We start from the raw sequence: 21409 nt of genomic DNA on the forward strand, positions 1-21409 counted from the left end.
AGACTTTACTAAGCATCAAAGAGACAAGCTGAAAAGCGAGTCCAAATATTATATATGGGATGACCCATATTTATGGAGGTGTGGTGCTGACCAGGTAATTAGACGATGTGTGCCTCAATCAGAATTCCAGTCCATTTTAGAGGCCTGCCACTCATCAGAGAGTGGAGAATATTTTGGTCCTCAGAGAACAGCTAGAAAAATTTTAGACTGTGGATTCTGGTGGCCTACTCTTTTTAAAGACGCTGCTGAATTTTGCAAATCTTGTTCCCCATGCCAAAGGTTTGGTAATATATCCAAGAGGGATGAGATGCCTCAACAGATTATACTTTTTTGTGGAATTTTTTATGTTTGGGGAATTGACTTCATGGGTCCATTTCCAAATTCTAATGGTTACTTTTATATATTGTTAGCTGTGGATTACGTTTCTAAATGGGTGGAAGCAATTCCTACCCGCACTGATGATGCTAACACTGTTGTTTCCTTTGTTAGAAACCATATCATCTGTCTCTTTGGATCACCACGAGCTATCGTGATCGATCAAGGCAGCCATTTTTGTAACAGGAGACTAACAGGATTACGGAAGAAGCATGGGATAATTCATAAAGTGGCAACAGCCTACCATCCCCAAACTAATGGGTAAGCCGAGGTGTCTAACCGAAAAATAAAGCGTATATTGCAGAAGATAGTCAAACCTCATAGAAGAGATTGGAGCACCAGACTACAAGATGCACTCTGGGCATACAGAACGGCATACAAGACACCCATTAGGATGAGTCCCTTTCACTTAGTTTATGGTAAAGCCTGTCACTTCCCAGTTGAGGTAGAGCACAAAGCCTTTTGGGTAGTGAAGGAGTGCAACATGGGATTTGAAAAGGCCAGAGCTGAAAGGAAGCTGCAACTGCAGGAATTAGAAAGCCTTCGCCTAGAAGCTTATGAGAACTCCAGGCTTTACAAGGAAAAGATTAAGGCTATGCATGATAAGCACATCAAGAGGAGAGAGTTCCAACCGGGGAAATTAGTCCTCCTTTACAACTCCAGATTGAGGCTCATGCCAGGCAAGTTGAGATCAAGATGGGACGGTCCGTATCGAGTAGAGAAGGCTGAGCCATACGGAGTTTTCCACCTGAGCCATCCTTCAAGCTCTGAATTCATCAAGGTCAATAGACATCGATTAAAGCTTTATCATGGTGAAAAGATGAAGAATAAGAAGGAGCTAGAGATCTTCCTCTTGGAAGATCCACCCACAGCAGAAGACTGAGCTAGTGGAGCGTCCAACTTAAGGACGTTAAAGAAAAGTGCTAGGTGGGAGACAACCCACCATGGTATGATTGTTCCTTTCTCTCTTCTTAGTTTTCTTTTTCAATAACTCTTCTCCGTACTAGTGCATATAGTTTCCATTTGCATATTGCATAAAAAAAAAGAAGAGAGAGAGGAGGAAAGCGGCATGCGACGCGACAACGTCACCGACCGCGTCCGCGTCGTACTGGCCCTAGGAAGAAAAGCAAACTCAACAGAGAGTCACGCGAAAGCGCAGCTGGAGGCGTGCCCTTGGCACAACTTGATCCACGCGACCGCGTCCCTGACGCGTCTGCGTCATGTGGGAAAAAATGCCTCCCACGCGTCCGTATCAAGCACGCGAACGCGTGCTCTGAAAATCGACGAAAGAAAGGGTGTATGGAAGAATGTTACACTGGACCGGGCTGGAATGATGCTAGTCGCACAAGCCCTATCACGCGAATGCGTGCCCCACGCGTCCGCGTCGTTTTCCAGTCTTGGCCATTCACGCGATCGCGTCCACCACGCGAACGCGTCACCTTGAAATTTGGCAACAATGAGTTTCGAACAGAGAGTTGTGCGAGCGCGAGGCTGTCCTCGCGCCACTAGCATAGATCATGTCACGCGTCCGCATGACCGACGCGTCCGCGTCAGTCCATATATCCGCTTTTCGTGCGAACGCGTAACCCACGCGTCCGTGTCGCCTGCGCCGCACATCTTATCCAAATCTGCCAAAATATCTTATCTTTTTCTTCCCCAAATCCTATTTTTTTTCTTTTCCCTTCTTCTTCCCCCCTTCTTCTTCCTTCTTCCTTCTTTCTCACTTTCTACTTTCTCTCTCTCACCACCATTGTCAAGGTTTTTCTTTTCTTCTTCCTTCCTTCCTTTTCTATTCTTCCTCTTATTTTTATGTTCTCTTATTCTTTTTCTTTCTACTTTCACTATCCTTGTTTTCTTTTTCTTTCTTCTTCTTTTTATTGGTGTGGAAATTTATTTGGGTCATTATTTCTTATATTTTGCTTGTGGATTGTTAAGGAATTGTTTGACAATTATATATTAATTTTTAAGGGTTGCTTGCATGTTCAATTTAATACTTTCAATAGCCTATTCACCATGCATGCTATGTGTTTGTGAAAACGCCCGTATGGCATTGTGCACTATTTTTAGATTTCTTTTATTCTACTACTCTAAATGCTTGCTTTTCACAAAACCCTTTTTATATTCTATTATTTAAATATAATTGTTATTATAAACATGTTATTAGTTTGAAAGGCCTGGTAATCTAACTTGGACATTGAATGCTTGATCTATGCTACTCATGCCTTTGCCAGCATGCCAATAAACACCTTGCATTTAATTGTCATCATATGCACTTGCTATATTTCCATTGATGATTTTTCACATGTAGTCATGACCATGTGTTAACATCATTCATCTTTAATGTGCCTTGATTACCACCTTTCCCGTTCTCTTCCTTGCTCTAACCCTTGACATCTTAACATCCTTACGTTTTCCCTTTCAGGATGGCCACCAAGAAAGGAAAAGAGAAAGCTACCCCCAAACCCAGCAAGGAGAAGAACAAAAAGAGCATTAGTGGCAGAGCCATCTTCAACTGCAGTTAAGCCCTCAACAAAACGAATTAAGAGGATTATAAAGGTCGATGAAAAAGAGAAAGCCTTCCCAACAAAGGACACTACGTGATTTCCCAACCGCTACTGTGAGCAAATGTTCCCCATCCTGGCAGCAAGGAATTACAACAACGAATACCTGCTTATCCTCCTGACTCGTATTGCTGAATTTGTTGAGCCGCGAATCGAACAAAGACACTGGGGATTCCTAAAAAGACAGCCACGACAGGTTAATATCTCATGGGTAGTCGAGTTCTACTCTAATTTCCACTTGCCAACCCTGCAGTCTATCTATCTCCGTCAGAAGCAAATCCCCATTACAGAAGAGGCCATTCAACGAGCGTTGGATCTCCCCCCTGCTCCAGAAGGACTGGACGCATTTCAAGAGGCCGCACTTAAGCGCCAGACGTACCAATTTGATTGGGATGCTGTTCTCAGAGTTATTGCACAACCTGGCAGCAGATGGATTTATGGATACCATCGTTCTCGACCTAAGGGAATTTCGGCTTCCGCACTTACCTTGGAAGCTCGCGTATGGGCACAGATTATGTTTCATTACGTCTTTCCGAGCACTCATGAGTCCTGCTTCACTGCAGACATGGCCGTTCTACTATGGTGCATCCTTATAGACTGGTGCACGAAATTGTGATCTCAGGCAACGGCGCCAGAAACTCTGTACGCACGTCTTAATAAGTTATTTTTCATTCACAACTTCGATACAACTAACCAGCAAGTGCACTGGGTCGTCCAAGTAATAAACCTTACGTGAGTAAGGGTCGATCCCACGGAGATTGTTGGTATGAAGCAAGCTATGGTCACCTTGTAAATCTCAGTCAGGCGGATATCAAATAGTTATGGAGTTTTCGAATATTAATAATAAAATAGAAAATAAGGATAGAAATACTTATGTAATTCATTGGTTAGAATTTCAGATGAGTGTATAGAGATGCATTTGTTCCTCTGAACCTCTGCTTTCCTGCTATCTTCATCCAATCAATCTTACTCCTTTCCCTGGCTGGCTTTATGTAAGGACATCACCGTTGTCAATGGCTACTTTTAATCCTCTCTGGAAAATGGTCCGATGCGCTGTCACTGCATGGCTAATCGTCTGGAGGCATCACCCTTGTCAATGGCTGCATCCTATCCTCTTGTGAAAATGGTCCAAATGCTCTGTCACAGCACGGCTAATCATCTGATGTTCTCGATCATGCTGGAATAGGATTCACCCTCCTTTTGCGTCTGTCACTACACCCAGCAATCATGAGTTTGAAGTTCGTCACAGTCATTCAATCCCAGAATCCTACTCGGAATACCACAGACAAGGTTTAGACTTTCCGGATTCTCATGAATGCCGCCATCAATCTAGCTTACACCACAAAGATTCTGATTAAGAGATCCAAGAGATACTCATTCAATCTAAGGTAGAACGGAAGTGGTTGTTAGGCACGCGTTCATAGAGAATGATGATGATTGTCATGTTCATCACATTCAGGTTGAAGTGCGAATGAATATCTTAGAAGCGGAACAAGTTGAATTGAATAGAAAAATAGTAGTACTTTGCATTAATCTTTGAGGAACAGCAGAGCTCCACACCTTAATCTATGGAGTGTAGAAACTCTACCGTTAAAAATACATAAGTGAAAGGTCCAGGCATGGCCGAATGGCCAGCTTCCATGATCTAAGAACCAGATGTCCCAAGATGTCTAATACAATAGTGAAAGGTTCTATTTATAATAAACTAGCTACTAGGGTTTACAGAAGTAAGTAATTGATGAATAAATCCACTTCCCGGGCCCACTTGGTGTGTGCCTGGGCTGAGCTTGAATATTACACGGGTAGAGGTCATTCTTGGAGTTGAACACCAGTTTGTAACATATTTCTCGCGTTCAACTCTGGCTTGTGACGTGTTTCTGGCGTTTAACTCCAGACAGCAGCGTAGAACTGGCGTTCAATGCCCTTTTACGTTCTCTAAACTCGGCCAAAGTATGGACTATTATACATTGCTGGAAAGCCCTGGATGTCTACTTTCCAACGCAATTAGAAGCGCGCCATTTTGAGTTCTGTAGCTCCAGAAAATTCACTTTGAGTGCATGGAGGTCAGAATCCAATAGCATCAGCAGTCTTTCTTCAACCTCTGAATCTGATTTTTGCTCAAGTCCCTCAATTTCAGCCAGAAAATACCTGAAATCACAGAAAAACACACAAACACATAGTAAAGTCCAGAAATGTGAATTTAACATAAAAACTAATGAAAACATCCCTAAAAGTAACCAGATTCTACTAAAAACATACTAAAAACAGTGCCAAAAAGCGTATAAATTATCCGCTCATCACAACACCAAACTTAAATTGTTGCTTGTCCCCAAGCAACTGAAAATCAAATAGGATAAAAAGAAGAGAATATACTATAAATTCCAAACTATCAATTAAACATAGCTCCAATCAGATGAGCGGGACTTGTAGCTTTTTGCCTCTTGAATAGTTTTGGCATCTCACTTTATCCATTGAAGTTCAGAATGATTGGCATCTATAGGAACTCAGAGTTCAGATAGTGTTATTGATTCTCCTAGTTCAGTATGTTGATTCTTGAACACAGCTATTTTATGAGTCTTGGCCGTGGCCCTAAGCACTTTGTTTTCCAGTATTACCACCGGATACATAAATGCCACAGACACATAATTGGGTGAACCTTTTCAGATTGTGACTCAGCTTTGCTAAAGTCCCCAATTAGAGGTATCCAGGGTTCTTAAGCACACTCTTCTTTTGCTTTGGACCTTGACTTTAACCGCTCAGTCTCAAGTTTTCACTTGACACCTTCACGCCACAAGCACATGGTTAGGGACAGCTTGGTTTAGCCGCTTAGGCCAGGATTTTATTCCTTTAGGCCCTCCTATCCACTGATGCTCAAAGCCTTGGGATCCTTTTTATTTACCCTTGCCTTTTGGTTTTAAGGGTTATTGGCTTTTTTGCTCTTGCCTCTTGGTTTTAAGAGCTTTTGGCTTTTTCTGCTTGCTTTTTCTTTTTTTTTTTTCGCTATTTTTTTTCTTCTGCAAGCTTTGTTCTTTGTTGCTTTTTCTTGCTTCAAGAATCATTTTTATGATTTTTCAGATTATCAAATAACATGTCTCCTTATCATCATTCTTTCAAGAGCCAACATATTTAACATTCTTAAACAACAACTTCAAAAGACATATGCACTGTTCAAGCATTCATTCAGAAAACAAGAAGCATTGTCACCACATCAATATAATTAAACTAAGTTCAAGGATAAATTCGAAACTCATGTACTTCTTGTTCTTTTGAATTAAAACATTTTTCATTTAAGAGAGGTGATGGATTTATAGGACATTCATAACTTTAAGACATAGTTACTAACTACTAATGATCATGTAATGAAGACACACACATAGATAAGCACTTAACATAGAAAACAAAAAACAGAGAATAAGAACAAGGAATGAGTCCACCTTAGTGATGGTGGCGTTTCCTTCTTGAGGAACCAATGATGTCCTTGAGCTCTTCTATGTCTCTTCCTTGTCTTTGTTGCTCCTCCCTCATTGCTTTTTGATATTCTCTTATTTCATGAAGGATGATGGAGTGCTCTTGATGTTCCACCCTTAATTGTCCCATATTGGAACTTAATTCTCCTAGGGAGGTGTTGATTTGCTCCCAATAGTTTTGTGGAGGAAAGTGCATTTGAGGCATCTCCGGGATCTCATGGTGATGAGTTTCATGCGCCTCTTGAGCTCCATGAATGGGCTCTCTTGCTTGCTCCATCCTTTTCTTAGTGATGGGCTTCTCTTCCTCAATGGGAATGTCTCCTTCTATGAAAGCTCCAGCTGAGTAACATAGATGGCAGATAAGATGAGGAAAAGCTAGCCTTACCCCAGGAGAGGGCTTTTCGGCTATTTTGTAGAGTTCAAGGGAGATGACTTCATGAACTTCTACTTCCTCTCCAATCATGATGCTATGAATCATGATGGCCCGATCCACAGTAACTTCAGATCGGTTGCTAGTGGGGATGATGGAGCGTTGGATGAACTCCAACCATCCTCTAGCCACAGGCTTGAGGTCCAGTCTTCTTAGTTGAACTGGCTTGCCTTTGGAGTCAATCTTCCATTGAGCTCCTTCCACACATATGTCCATGAGGACTTGGTCCAACCTTTGATTAAAGTTGACCCTTCTAGTGTAGGGGCGTGCATCTCCTTGCATCATGGGCAAGTTAAACGCCAATCTCACATTTTCCGGACTAAAATCTAAGTATTTCCCCCGAACCATAGTGAGATAATTCTTTGGGTTTGGGTTCTTACTTTGATCATGGTTCCTAGTGATCCATGCATTGGCATAGAACTCTTGAACCATTAGGATGCCGACTTGTTGGATGGGGTTTGTTAGAACTTCCCAACCTCTTCTTTGGATTTCATGTCGGATCTCCGGATGCTCATTCTTCTTGAGCTTGAAAGGGACCTCGGGGATCACCTTCTTCTTGGCCACAACATCATAGAAGTGGTCTTGATGAGCTTTGGAGATGAATCTTTCCATCTCTCATGACTCGGAGGTGGAAGCTTTTGTCTTCCCTTTCCCTTTTCTAGAGGATTCTCCGGTCTTAGGTGCCATCAATGGTAATGGAAAAACAAAAAGCTTATGCTTTTACCACACCAAACTTAGAATTTTGCTCGCCCTCGAGCAAGAGAAGAAAGAATAGATGAAGAAGAAGAAGAAAATATAGAGGAGAGGAGGGAGTGGTGTATTCGGCCAAGAAGAGAAGAGAGGGTTGTATTGTGTGAAAATGAGGAAGAATGAAGGGCTATATATAGGGAAGGAAGGGGGGTTGATTTCGGCCATATAGGGTGGGTTTGGGTGGGAAATTGATTTTGAATTTAGAAGGTAGGTGGAGTTTATGAGGTAGGTTTATGGGGAAGAGTGGATGGATGTGAGTGGTGAAGTGGTGATAGGGAAGAGAGATTGAGGTGATTGGTGAAGAGTTTTGGGGAAGAGTGTTTATGGGATTGTGTGGAAGAGGGGTGAGAAGAAGTGAGTGGAGGTAGGTGGGGATCCTGTGGGGTCCACAGATCCTGAGGTGTTCAAGGATTTACAACCTTGCACCAAATTAGGCATGCAAAATGCCCTTGCACACAACTCTGGGCGTTCAGCGCCAGATTGGTGCTTGTTCTGGGCGTTGAACGCCCATTTGTTGCCCATTTCTGGCGTTGAACGCCAGAACCATGCTTGTTCTGGACGTTCAGCGCCAGCTCTTCTCCAGGGTGCAATTCTGGCGTTCAAATGCCCAGATGCTGCCCATTTTGGGCGTTCAGCGCCAGAACCATGCTCTGTTCTGGCGTTGAACGACAGCCAGGTGCTTCTTACTGGCGTTTAAACGCCAGTAAGGTCTTCCTCCAAGGTGTGATTTTTCTTCTGCTATTTTTGATTCCGTTTTTAATTTTTATATTTATTTTGTGACTCCACATGATCATGAACCTAATAAAACATGAAAAACACTAAAATTAGATAGATAAAAATTGGGTTGCCTCCCAACAAGCGCTTCTTTAATGTCAATAGCTTGACAGTGGGCTCTCATGGAGCCTCACAGATGTTCAGAGCATTGTTGAGACTCCCCAACACCAAACTTAGAGTTTGGATATGGGAGTTCAACACCAAACTTAGAGTTTGGTTGTGGCCTCCCAACACCAAACTTAGAGTTTGACTGTGGGGGCTCTGGTTGACTCTGTTTTGAGAGAAGCTTTTTATGCTTCCTCTCCATGTTTACAGAGGGATAACCTTGAGTTGTAAACACAAGAGAGTCCCCATTCAATTGAAGGACTAATTCACCTCTGTCAACATCAATCACAGCTCTTGCTGTGGCTAGGAAGGGTCTTCCAAGGATGATGAATTCATCCTCATTCTTCCCAGTATCCAAGACTATGAAATCAGCAGGGATGTAAAGGCCTTCAACCTTTACTAACACGTCCTCTAATTGTCTATAAGCTTGTTTTCTCGAATTGTCTGCTATCTCTAATGAGATTTTAGCAGCTTGTACCCCATAGATTCCCAGTTTCTCTATTACAGAGAGAGGCATGAGGTTTATCCCTGAACCAAGGTCACACAGAGCCTTTTCAAAGATCATGTTGCCTATGGTACAAGGTATTACGAACTTTCCAGGATCCTGTTTCTTCTGAGGCAATCTCAGTTGATCCAATGCATTTAGTTCATTGGTGAACAGGGGAGGTTCATCTTCCCAAGTCTCAATACCAAATAATTTGGCATTCAGCTTCATGATTGTACCAAGGTACTTGGTAACTTGCTCTTCAGTAACATCCTCATTCTCTTCAGAAGAGGAATACTCATCAGAGCTCATGAAGAGCATAAGGAGGTTCAATGGAATCTCTATGGTCTCTAGATGAGTCTCAGATTCCTTTGGTTCCTCAAAGGGAAGCTCCTTATTGATCACTAGACGTCCCAGGAGGTCTTCCTCCTTGGGATTCACGTCCTCTCCTTCTTTTACAGGTTCGGCCATGGTGATTAATTCAATGGCCTTGCACTCTCCTTTTGGATTTTCTTCTGTATTGCTTGGGAGAGTACTAGGAGGGATTTCAGTGATCCTTTTACTCAGCTGGCCCACTTGTGCCTCCAAATTTCTAATGGAGGACCTTGTTTCATTCATGAAACTTACAGTGGCCTTAGATAGATCAGAGACTAAGTTTGCTAAATTAGAGGTATTTTGTTCAGAGTTCTCTGTCTGTTGCTGAGTGGATGATGGAAAAGGTTTACTATTGCTAAACCTGTTTCTTCCACCATTATTAAAGCCTTGTTGAGGCCTTTGATCCTTCCATGAGAGATTTGGATGATTTCTCCATGATGGATTATAGGTGTTTCTATAAGGTTCACCCAAGTAATTTACCTCTGCTATTGCAGAGTTTTCAGGATCATAAGCTTATTCTTCAGAAGATGCCTCTTGAGTACTGTTGGATGCAGCTTGCATTCCATTCAGACTCTGAGAAATCATATTGACTTGCTGAGTCAATATTTTATTCTGAGCCAATATGGCATTCAGAGTATCAATTTCAAGAACTCCCTTCTTCATAGGCGTCCCATTACTCACAGGATTCCTCTCAGAAGTGTACATGAACTGGTTATTAGCAACCATGTCAATGAGTTCTTGAGCTTCTGCAGGCGTTTTCTTTAGGTGAATGGATCCACCTGCAGAGGTATCCAATGACATTTTAGCTAATTCAGATAGACCATCATAGAATATATCCAGGATGGTCCATTCTAAAAGCATGTCAGAAGGACACTTTTTGGTCAGTCCTTTGTATCTCTCCCAAGCTTCATAGAGGGATTCACCTTCTTTTTGTCTGAAGGTCTGAACATCCACTCTAAGCTTACTCAGCTTTTGAGGAGGAAAGAACTTGGCTAAGAAAGCCTTGACCAGCTTATCCCAAGAGTTCAGGCTATCCTTAGGTTGAGAGTCCAACCATACTCTAGCTCTGTCTCTTACAGCAAAAGGGAAAAGCATGAGCCTGTAGACTTCAGGATCTACTCCATTAGTCTTAACAGTATCACATATTTGCAAGAATTCAGTTAAGAACTGAAAAGGATCTTCAGATGGAAGTCCATGGAACTTGCAGTTCTACTGCATCAGAGAAACTAATTGAGGTTTCAGCTCAGTTGTTTGCTCCAATGGCAGGAATGGAGATGCTTCTTCCATGTAAATTGGAATTAGGTGCAGTAAAGTCACCAAGCATCCTCCTTGCATTATTATTATTTTCGGCTGCCATCTCCTCTTCCTGTTCGAAAATTTCTGAAAGGTGCTTGCTGGATTGTTGTAATTTAGCTTCTCTTAGTTTCCTCTTCAGCGTCCTTTCAGGTTCTGGATCTGCTTCAACAAGAATGTTCTTGTCTTTGCTCCTGCTCATATGAAAAAGAGGGACAGAAAAATAATAATAATAGGGATCCTTTTTACCACGGTATAGAGGTCCCTGTGTGAGTAGATGAATAAATAAATAGAAGGAAATGAGAGGGGAAGAGGATTTTCGAAAATAATTTTTGAAAAAGAGTTAGTGATTTTCGAAAATAGTTTTTTGAAAAAGGTTAGTAATTTTTGAAAATTAAAATAAAAAATTAAAATAATTAGTTAATTGAAAAGAAATTTTGAAAAAGGGGAAAGATATTTTCGAAAATTAGAGAGAGAGAGGGAGTTAGTTAGGTAGTTTTGAAAAAGATAAGAAACAAACAAAAAGTTAGTTAGTTAGTTGAAACAAATTTGAAAATCAATTTTTGAAAAGATAAAAAGATAAGAAGTTAGAAAAGATATTTTAAAATCAAATTTTTTTGAAAAAGATATGATTTTGAAAAAGATAAGATAGAAAGATATTTTTGAAAAGATATGATTGAAATTAGTTTTGAAAAAGATTTGATTTTTAAAATCACAATTAATGACTTGATTCACAAGAAATCACAAAATATGATTCTAGAACTTAAAGTTTGAATCTTTCTTAACAAGTAAGTAACAAACTTGAAATTTTTGAATCAAAACATTAATTGATGATGTTATTTTCGAAAATTATGTAATAAAGATAAGAAAAGATTTTTGAAAAATATTTTTATAATTTTCGAAAATAACTAAGAAAGATGAAAAAGATTTGATTTTTGAAAAAGATTTTGAAAAAGATAAGATTTTTAAATTGAAAATTTGATTTGACTCATAAGAAACAACTAAATTTTAAAAATTTTTGCAAAAGTCAAATCCAATTTTCGAAATTTTAAGAGAGAAAAAGGGAAAGATATTTTTTTGATTTTTGAATTTTTAATGATGAGAGAGAGAAACAAGAAAAATGATGCAATGCATGAAAATTTTGGATCAAAGTATGTGATGAATGCAAGAACACTATGAATGTCAAGATGAACACCAAGAACACTTTGAATGTCAAGATGAACATCAAGAACATATTTTTGAAAATTTTTATATGCAAAGAAAACATGCCAGACACCAAACTTAGAAATCTTTCATGTTCAGACACTATGAATGCAAGAATGCACATGAAAAACAAGAAAAGACACAAAACAAGAAAACATCAAGATCAAACAAGAAGACTTACCAAGAACAACTTGAAGATCATGAAGAACACCATGAATGCATGAATGTTTCGAAAAAAATGCAATATAAACATGCAATTGACACCAAACTTAAAATTTGGCTCAAAACTCAAACAAGAAACACAAAATATTTTTGATTTTTTATGATTTTCTAATTTTTTTTTGGATTTTTTTTCGAAAATTATATGAAAAAGAAAAATTAAGGATTCCAAAATTTTTTATATGAATTCCAGGAATCTTGTACTCTTAATCTAAAGCTCCAATCTGAGGGTTAGGCACGGCTTAATAGCCAGCCAAGCTTTAGTATGCTATTACTTGCATCAGCTAATTTGCTAAGAAAGACAAAGAAGCTCTTCTCTTGAGTATAAGTGAAACCTCAGTTCAAAAGAATTTAGACATGGCTTTACAGCCAGCCAGGCTTCAACATGCTTTATGAAACACTAGAATTTATTCTTAAAAATTATGAAGAAAAATATATTTTTGAAAACATTTTTATTTTAATTTTTCGAAAACAAGGGAGAAATTTTTTTGAAAGATTTTTGAAAAATTTTTGAAAATAAAACAAAAAGAAAATTACCTAATCTGAGCAACAAGATGAACCGTAAGTTGTCCAAACTCGAACAATCCCCGGCAACGGCGCCAAAAACTTGGTGCACGAAATTGTGATCTCAGGCAACGGCGCCAGAAACTCTGTACGCACGTCTTAATAAATTGTTTTCATTCACAACTTCGATACAACTAACCAGCAAGTGCACTGGGTCATCCAAGTAATAAACCTTACGTGAGTAAGGGTCGATCCCACGGAGATTGTTGGTATGAAGCAAGCTATAGTCACCTTGTAAATCTCAGTCAGGCGGATATCAAATAGTTATGGAGTTTTCGAATATTAATAATAAAATAGAAAATAAGGATAGAAATACTTATGTAATTCATTGGTTAGAATTTCAGATGAGCGTATAGAGATGCATTTGTTCCTCTGAACCTCTGCTTTCCTGCTATCTTCATCCAATCAATCTTACTCCTTTCCCTGGCTGGCTTTATGTAAGGACATCACCGTTGTCAATGGCTACTTTTAATCCTCTCTGGAAAATGGTCCGATGCGCTGTCACTGCATGGCTAATCGTCTGGAGGCATCACCCTTGTTAATGGCTGCATCCTATCCTCTTGTGAAAATGGTCCAAATGCTCTGTCACAGCACGGCTAATCATCTGAGGTTCTCGATCATGCTGGAATAGGATTCACCCTCCTTTTGCATCTGTCACTACGCCCAGCAATCGCGAGTTTTAAGTTCGTCACAGTCATTCAATCCCAGAATCCTACTCAGAATACCACAGACAAGGTTTAGACTTTCCGGATTCTCATGAATGCCGCCATCAATCTAGCTTACACCACAAAGATTCTGATTAAGAGATCCAAGAGATACTCATTCAATCTAAGGTAGAACGGAAGTTGTTGTCAGGCACGCGTTCATAGGGAATGATGATGATTGTCACGTTCATCACATTCAGGTTGAAGTGCGAATGAATATCTTAGAAGCAGAACAAGTTGAATTGAATAGAAAAACAGTAGTACTTTGCATTAATCTTTGAGGAACAGCAGAGCTCCACACCTTAATCTATGGAGTGTAGAAACTCTACCGTTAAAAATACATAAGTGAATGGTCCAGGCATGGTCGAATGGCCAGCCCCCATGATCTAAGAACTAGACGTCCCAAGATGTCTAATACAATATTAAAAGGTTCTATTTATAATAAACTAGCTACTAGGGTTTACAGAAGTAAGTAATTGATGAATAAATCCACTTCCGGGGCCCACTTGGTGTGTGCTTGGGCTGAGCTTGAATGTTACACGTGTAGAGGTCATTCTTGGAGTTGAACGCCAGTTTGTAACGTATTTCTGGCGTTCAACTCTGGCTTGTGACGTGTTTCTGGCGTTTAACTCCAGACAGCAGCGTAGAACTGGCGTTCAACGCCCTTTTATGTCGTCTAAACTCGGTTAAAGTATGGACTATTATACATTGCTGGAAAGCCCTGGATGTCTACTTTCCAGCACAAATGGAGGCGCGCCATTTTGAGTTCTGTAGCTCCAGAAAATCCACTTTAAGTGCAGGGAGGTCAGAATCCAACAGCATCAGCAGTCTTTCTTCAACCTCTGAATCTGATTTTTGCTCAAGTCCCTCAATTTCAACCAGAAAATATCTGAAATCATAGAAAAACACACAAACTCATAGTAAAGTCCAGAAATGTGAATTTAACATAAAAAATAATGAAAACATCCCTAAAAGTAACCAGATTCTACTAAAAACATACTAAAAACAGTGCCAAAAAGCGTATAAATTATCCGCTCATCACAGACCAGCCTCTAAACCTACCAAGACACATCCGGAATGCCATGAGACACGTACAAATTGTGGGCAACTTACCTTTTTCCGCCTTGGTCTCAGATCTTGTCTCAGCAGCCGGAGCCTCCTACAGAGCTGGGGACACCAAAGCCATGCTTCCACGGGATGATCAGTACGTCCCTAACGGGAAATATCTCAGGCCACCAACAGCCACTACCAGCCAGTTCGCAGAACAAGCTGCGGACATTCCCCCTTTCACACCACAAGCACCTTCAACAAGTTAGCTGCTCCATCAAATACTAGAGAGGTTGGACCGACAAGACCAGAAAGAGAAGCTACGAGAGCGTCGCAACTAGCACCGTTTCAAATACCTCAAGGAGCTACTCACAGGCATCCACAGACCTGAAAAAGACCCAGACACTCCGGACTCCACTTTCTTTACCAGCACAGGGAGCCATGATGGTCCCGACTGTAGAGATACTGCTACCAGCCCACCTTTGTTCCTGACAGATGGCACCAAGAACGGTGTATAGCCTTAAGTGTGGGGAGGTCGGTCAGTACCTGACTTCCGGAGGTAATTTCTCTTTCTTAACACCAATAAAATAGAATATTCAGTTAGTTTTTCTTTTTTTTTTAGGATAGATTGCATAGTAATAGGTTAATTGCATGCATGTTCTACTTGATTGAAAAGATAATAAGTTTCTCCTAAGACCTGAAATTTTTCACTAATTTAAATCAAAACCTTTATGTTAAATTTGTTTGAAGTTGTAATTGGAACATGGTTTTCAAGCTAAAAAACACACAACCTGTGAGACTTTGAGCCGAGATACATGGTTACATTATTTAACCATAACTATTTTATTCTTGTGTGTTTACTTCTCTATGATTGTAATTTGAATTTTGTTTTATCCTATATGTCCAATGATAATGTGTTATATGCATGCATATGATTGAGGCCATTATTTGTTTAGCTCACTTATCCCAAATAAGCCTACCCTTGAAATTACCATTGTTAGCCACTTTGAGCCGTTTTAATCCCATTTGTTCTACATTTTACCACGTTACTAACCTTAAGCAGAAAAATAATTAAATATCCTAACTGAATCTTTAGTTAGCTTAAGATAGAAATTGTGTGTTGATTGAGTATGGGAAGATTGTGGGAACAAGGGTTAATAGAGGAATGTGTCATGATGGAAATTTGGGTACCTACTCATGTGAAACCATGAAAGAAAATTAAAAATCTATGTGCATTGATAAGCTATTAAAAAAATTTTTTTAGAATAAATAAATCTAAATAAGGGGACAAAATTACCCCAATGCTAAATTAAACAATCAATGCACATGTGATAAAATTAAAACAAAAGTTGATGCATGAGTATGGAATGTGAAAAGGAAATTCTGGGTAGCAAGGTATAAAATTTGAATTTATATATAATATACATATATGATTAGGTGAAAGCTTGGGTTAATTAAAGATTCAATTTATAAGCTCACTTAGCTATATATACCCTTACCCTTACCTTGGCCCCATTACAACCTTGAAAAGACCTCATGATGTTTGCATTGGTACATTAAATGTTGTTGACTGGTTAGGTGAAGAACAAAAATTAGAAAGCATGATTAGAGAAGGATAGAGTGATTACCCTATACACTAGAGAGATTAGAGTGCACACACACCATCAGTGAGGGTTCAATGCTTGATTCTGTCTCCTGCTTTCACGAGCTGTCTTCTTACAAATTTACCTGCTTTTACTGTATGATTTAAACTAGTGGAATCTGCTCTATGTTCTGTCTTAGAGAACTCATTTATTTTTAATCAGATAGACAAAATCATATAGTTGCATTCATATGCATAGGTTACATTGCATGAGTCTTACATGTCCCTATTCATTCATATTTACCTCCTTCAACTAAGCATGAGGACATGCTAATGTTTAAGTGTGGGGAGGTTGATAAACCATTATTTTATGATTTATATTGTGCTTAATTGTGTGGTTTTATCAAGTCTTCACCCACTTATTCATATGATTAGCATGATATTACAAGTCCTTCCCAAAATTGTTCCATGGTTGAAAATTGCTTCCTAAAGATCTTTTAATTGTATTTTTTTATTCTCCTCTATACCGTTCGATGCCGTGATCTGTGTGTTAAGTGTTTCAGGCTTCATAGCGCAGGAATGGCTTAGAGAATGGAGAGGAAACTGGCAAAAATGGAAGGAACACAAGAAATTGAGGAGATGACCAGCGAGAAACGACGCGGACGCATGGCTCACGCGACCGCGCGAAATGGAGGAAAGCGCATTGACGCGCTCACGTGCCTGACACGAACGCGTGGATTGGAAGCCGCATGAGTGACGCGAATGCGTGGACGACGTGCACGCGTGGCAAGGAAAAACGCTGGATGACGCGAACGCGTGGATGACACGATCGCGTGACGTGCGCGATCTGCAGAATTTGCAGAAATCACTGGCGTGGATTCTGGGCCGCATCTCAACCCAGTTTTCGGCCCAGAAACACAGATTAGAGCCAGGGAACATGCAGAGACCAAGGAGGACATTCATTTGGCATAATTTTTAGTTTTAGATCTGACTTTACTCCTCCTCTAGGTTTTCTCTATATACATTCATAGTTCTTAGGATTTCATTTTTTATTTCTTTTTAGATTGGGATATAGAGAAGAGCTATTACCTCCGCAAGACTTCATCTCTCTAGTTTGTTTTCTCTACTTTTTACTTACTCTTTCATATCCTTAATCTGTTCAGAGTTACCATTGGATTATTTTTAGAATTTATTAATACAAGAACTATTTTTATTTTTAATTGGTCTTTTTGATTATTATTTTATCATGTCTTCCTTTATTTCCCTTTCTTATTTTGTGAAGTTTACATTCATGATGAGCGAGTAGTTCTCTAACTTGATTGGGAGTTGATTGAAAGGAGAACCTTGAGTTGGAATGCTCAAGAGTAAAATTGTAATCGGGTTTATTGTTGGATGGCTCTCTAGTCACTGACACTAATCCTTCCCAAGGGAGAGGATTAGAACTTGTGAATAGAAGTAGACTTCCAACTTACTTGACTTTCCTCTACCTAGTAAAGGATAACTAAGTAAAACAACCTTCAATTATCAATTGATCTTGGGAGAACTCCAACAAGGATAGAACTTCCGATTAATCTACTCCCGGTCAAGACCTTTATTTAAATTACATAAATTCTCTGATTTAATTTCCTGTTTATCAAACTCAAAACCAATTTGAAAAACCCTCTGATTAATAAAATAGCACATCTTTCTGCAACTCGTTGGGAGACGACCTGGGATTCATACTCCCAGTATTTTAATTTTAATTTTGTGACAACCCTTCTAAATTGATAAGCGGACTTTTGTTGGTTAAGAACTGTACTTGCAACGTATCTCCCATATTAATTTCTTAATCTGCCAATTTCTACCTCGTCAATCCACTCAATTGAGCACAAGATAAATAATAAAATAGTGGTTTATCAGTCAGCCAAAAGGTAAAAGGCTCGGATATGAGTTGGAAAAGTCTATTAAGAAATCCACGCAGAGAAAGCGGAAGAGTTCAGGCCAGGTAGGTATCGTAATTAGTTTAAAGCTTCACCTTTAGTACATAGTTGATTAATAAGATGATGACTTGTTTTCGTTTGAGTTTGTTTCTTTCAGGATAATCGTGTAGAATCTTGCAAAAATATAGATTTGGATGCTCCCACTCGGCAGATTGGTCCTAAAGGACTAGGTGGATTCATGTCCCTGTTAAACTCTTTTGGCAATACCTAGACTGTTTTGGATACAGAATTTGCTATGTTATATTACAGGTCCTTTTTGTTAGTTGTTCCAACTCAATATGTATGTTTGATAGTTATTTTGTAGTGCAAGTTGTTGATGGAAAATGGTTGTAGATGGTTATTTTGATTCTGTATTGGATGATTATTTGTAGTAATACTTGACTACATTTAACAATGGCTAAAGACACCTGGATATTTAACTTCGTATGCGTTCGCATGGTTACCCTAATATTACTTTTGGTAATTGTTTGATTGCTTTTTGTTTAACTAATTACCATTTGAGAGATTCTAAATGTTGAATTCACTAGGTACTTAGATGGTTATGATGTAACGGCCTCCGTGTGGTGTGTATAATTAGTTATCAGCAGTCTTGGCTGAATGTTCGATTCAATAGGCTAGCAGATGGTTATTTCTATTGGTAACCATATGGTTATTTTGAATAGTCATGGTGTATTGTTTGTGATCTGTTATAAGTATTTTAATCTGGATGTTCAATTCAATAGCGGATGTTTATTTCTATTGGTACCCAGATGGTTATTTTGAATATTATGGGTGTAGTGTGTGTGATCAATTACAAGTAATTTAATCTGGATGTTCGATTCAATAGGAGAGTGGATGGTTATTTCTATTGGTACACAGATGGTTATTCGTAATAGTCTTTGTGTAGAATATGTGATCAGTTACAAGTAGTAGAGGCTGGATGTTCGATTCCTTAGGCTAGCGGATGGTTATTTCTATTGGTGCCCAGATGGTTATTTGTAATACTTGGTATAGTGTGTGTGATCAGAAACAAATAGTAGAGACTGGATGTTCGATTCCATAAGATAGTGGATGGTTATTTCTATTGTTATCCAGGTGGTTATTTGGTACACGAATTGTGAATCACACTTTTCACAACTCATACCACTAACCAGCAAGTGCACTGGGTCATCCAAGTAATACCTTACGTGAGTAAGGGTCGATCCCACAGAGATTGTTGGTTTGAAGCAATCTATGGTTATCTTGTAAATCTTAGTCAGGAAATCAATTATAATTATCAGTATGAATTTCGAAGAATAAAAGAGCATGGATTAAATACTTGTTCTGCAGTAATGGAGAATATGTTGGAGTTTTGGAGATGCTTTGTCTTCTGAATCTCTGCTTTCTCCCTGTCTTCTTCTTCACGCACGCAAGGTTCCTCCTATGGCAAGCTGTGTGTTGGTGGATCACTGTTGTCAATGGCTACCATCCGTCCTCTCAGTGAAAAAGGTCCAGGTGCGCTGTCACCGCACAGCTAATCATCTGTCGGTTCCCACTCATGCTAGAATAGGATACAATGATCCTTTTGCGTCTGTCACTACGCCCAGCCCTTGTGAGTTTAAAGCTCATCACAGTCATTCAATCCCTGAATCCTACTCGGAATACCACAGACAAGGTTTAGACTTTCTGGATTCTCATGAATGCTGCCAATGGATTCTAGCTTATACCACAAAGATTCTGATTAAAGAATCCAAGAGATGTTCATTCAATCGAAGGTAGAACGGAGGTAGTTGTCAGGCATGCGTTCATAGGTTGAGGATGATGATGAGTGTCACGGATCATCACATCCATCATATTGAAGTGCGAATAAACATCTTAGATAGAAACAAGCGTGTTTGAATAGAAAACAGAAATAGTTGCATTAATTCATCGAAACACAGCAGAGCTCCTCACCCCCAACAATGGAGTTCAGAGACTCATGCCGTCAAAGAGTACAAAGTTCAGATCTAAAAATGTCATGAGGTGAAAAATAAATCTTTAAAAGTTGTTTAAATACTCAACTAGTAACCTAGGTTTACAGAAAATGAGTAAACTATGATAGATAGTGCAGAAATCCACTTCTGGGGCCCACTTGGTGTGTGCTGGGCTGAGACTTAAGCTTCTCATGTGCCTGGGCTGTTTTGGGCGTTCAACGCCAGGTTGTAACCTGTTTCTGGCGTTGAACTCCAACTTTTAACTTGTTTCTGGCGCTAGACACCAGACTGCAACATGGAACTGGCGTTGAATGCCAGTTTACGTCATCTATCCTTGAGCAAAGTATGGACTATTATATAATGCTGGAAAGCCCTGGATGTCTACTTTCCAACGAAATTGGAAGCGCACCAATTGGACTCATGTAGCTCCAGAAAATCTATTCCGAGTGCTGAGAGGTCAGAATCCAACAGCATCAGCAGTCCTTTTTCAACCTGAATCAGATTTTTGCTCAGCTCCCTCAATTTCAGCCAGAAAATACCTGAAATTACAGAAAAACATGCAAACTCATAGTAAAGTCCAGAAATATGAATTTTGCCTAAAAACTAACGAAAATATACTAAAAACTAACCAAATCATACTAAAAACTATATGAAATTAACCCCCAAAAGCGTATAAAATATCCGCTCATCACAACACCAAACTTAAACTGTTGCTTGTCCCCAAGCAACTAGACAAATAAAATAGAATACAAATAAGTCACGAAGCAATAATATCTCAGAGTTCTTGAGTGAAGCTCAGATTCTAATTAGATGAGCGGGACTAGTAGCTTTTTGCTTCCGAACAGTTTTGGCATCTCACTTTATCCATTGATGCTCAGAATGATTGGCATCTATAGGAACTTAGAATTCAGATAATGTTATTGATTCTCCTAGTTCAGTATGTTGATTCTTGAACACAGCTACTTTATGAGTCTTGGTCGTGGCCCTAAGCACTTTGTTTTCCAGTATTACCACCGGATACATAAATGCCACAGACACATAATTGGGTGAACCTTTTCGGATTGTGACTCAGCTTTGCTAAAGTCCCCAATTAGAGGTTTCCAGGGTTCTTAAGCACACTCTTCTTTTTGCTTTGAACCTTGACTTTAACCGCTCAGTCTCAAGTTTTCACTTGACACCTTCACGCCACAAGCACATGGTTAGGGACAGTTTGGTTTCGCCGCTTAGACCAGGATTTGATTCCCTCAGGCCCTCCTATCCACTGATGCTCAAAGTCTTGGATCCTTTATTACCCTTGCCTTTTGGTTTTATGGGCTATTGGCTTTTTCTGCTTGCTTTTTTTTTTGCAAGCTTTGTATTCACTGCTTTTTCTTGCTTCAAGAATCATTTTTATGATTTTTCAGATTATCAATAACATGTCTCATGTTCATCATTCTTTCAAGAGCTAACATATTTAACATTCAAGAACATCAAATTCCAAAGACATATGCTCTGTTCAGGCATTCATTCAGAAGGCAGAAAGCATTGCCACCACATGTAAATAATTAGAATTTCTTTTATTAAGAA

General features: G+C 39.4%; 1 non-coding gene across 1 annotated transcript; it reads left to right on the plus strand.

Moving 5' to 3' along the window:
• The first annotated feature begins 10176 nt into the window (after positions 1–10176).
• On the plus strand, positions 10177–10284 carry LOC148562181 (small nucleolar RNA R71). Its single transcript, XR_015886876.1, has one exon. It is a non-coding gene; the product is annotated as a small nucleolar RNA R71 (small nucleolar RNA).
• The last annotated feature ends 11125 nt before the right edge of the window (positions 10285–21409 follow it).

The sequence above is a fragment of the Arachis ipaensis genome, chromosome B6 (genome assembly GCF_059453495.1).
Source record: "Arachis ipaensis isolate K30076 ecotype BB chromosome B6, ASM5945349v1, whole genome shotgun sequence".
Classification (NCBI taxonomy): domain Eukaryota; kingdom Viridiplantae; phylum Streptophyta; class Magnoliopsida; order Fabales; family Fabaceae; genus Arachis; species Arachis ipaensis.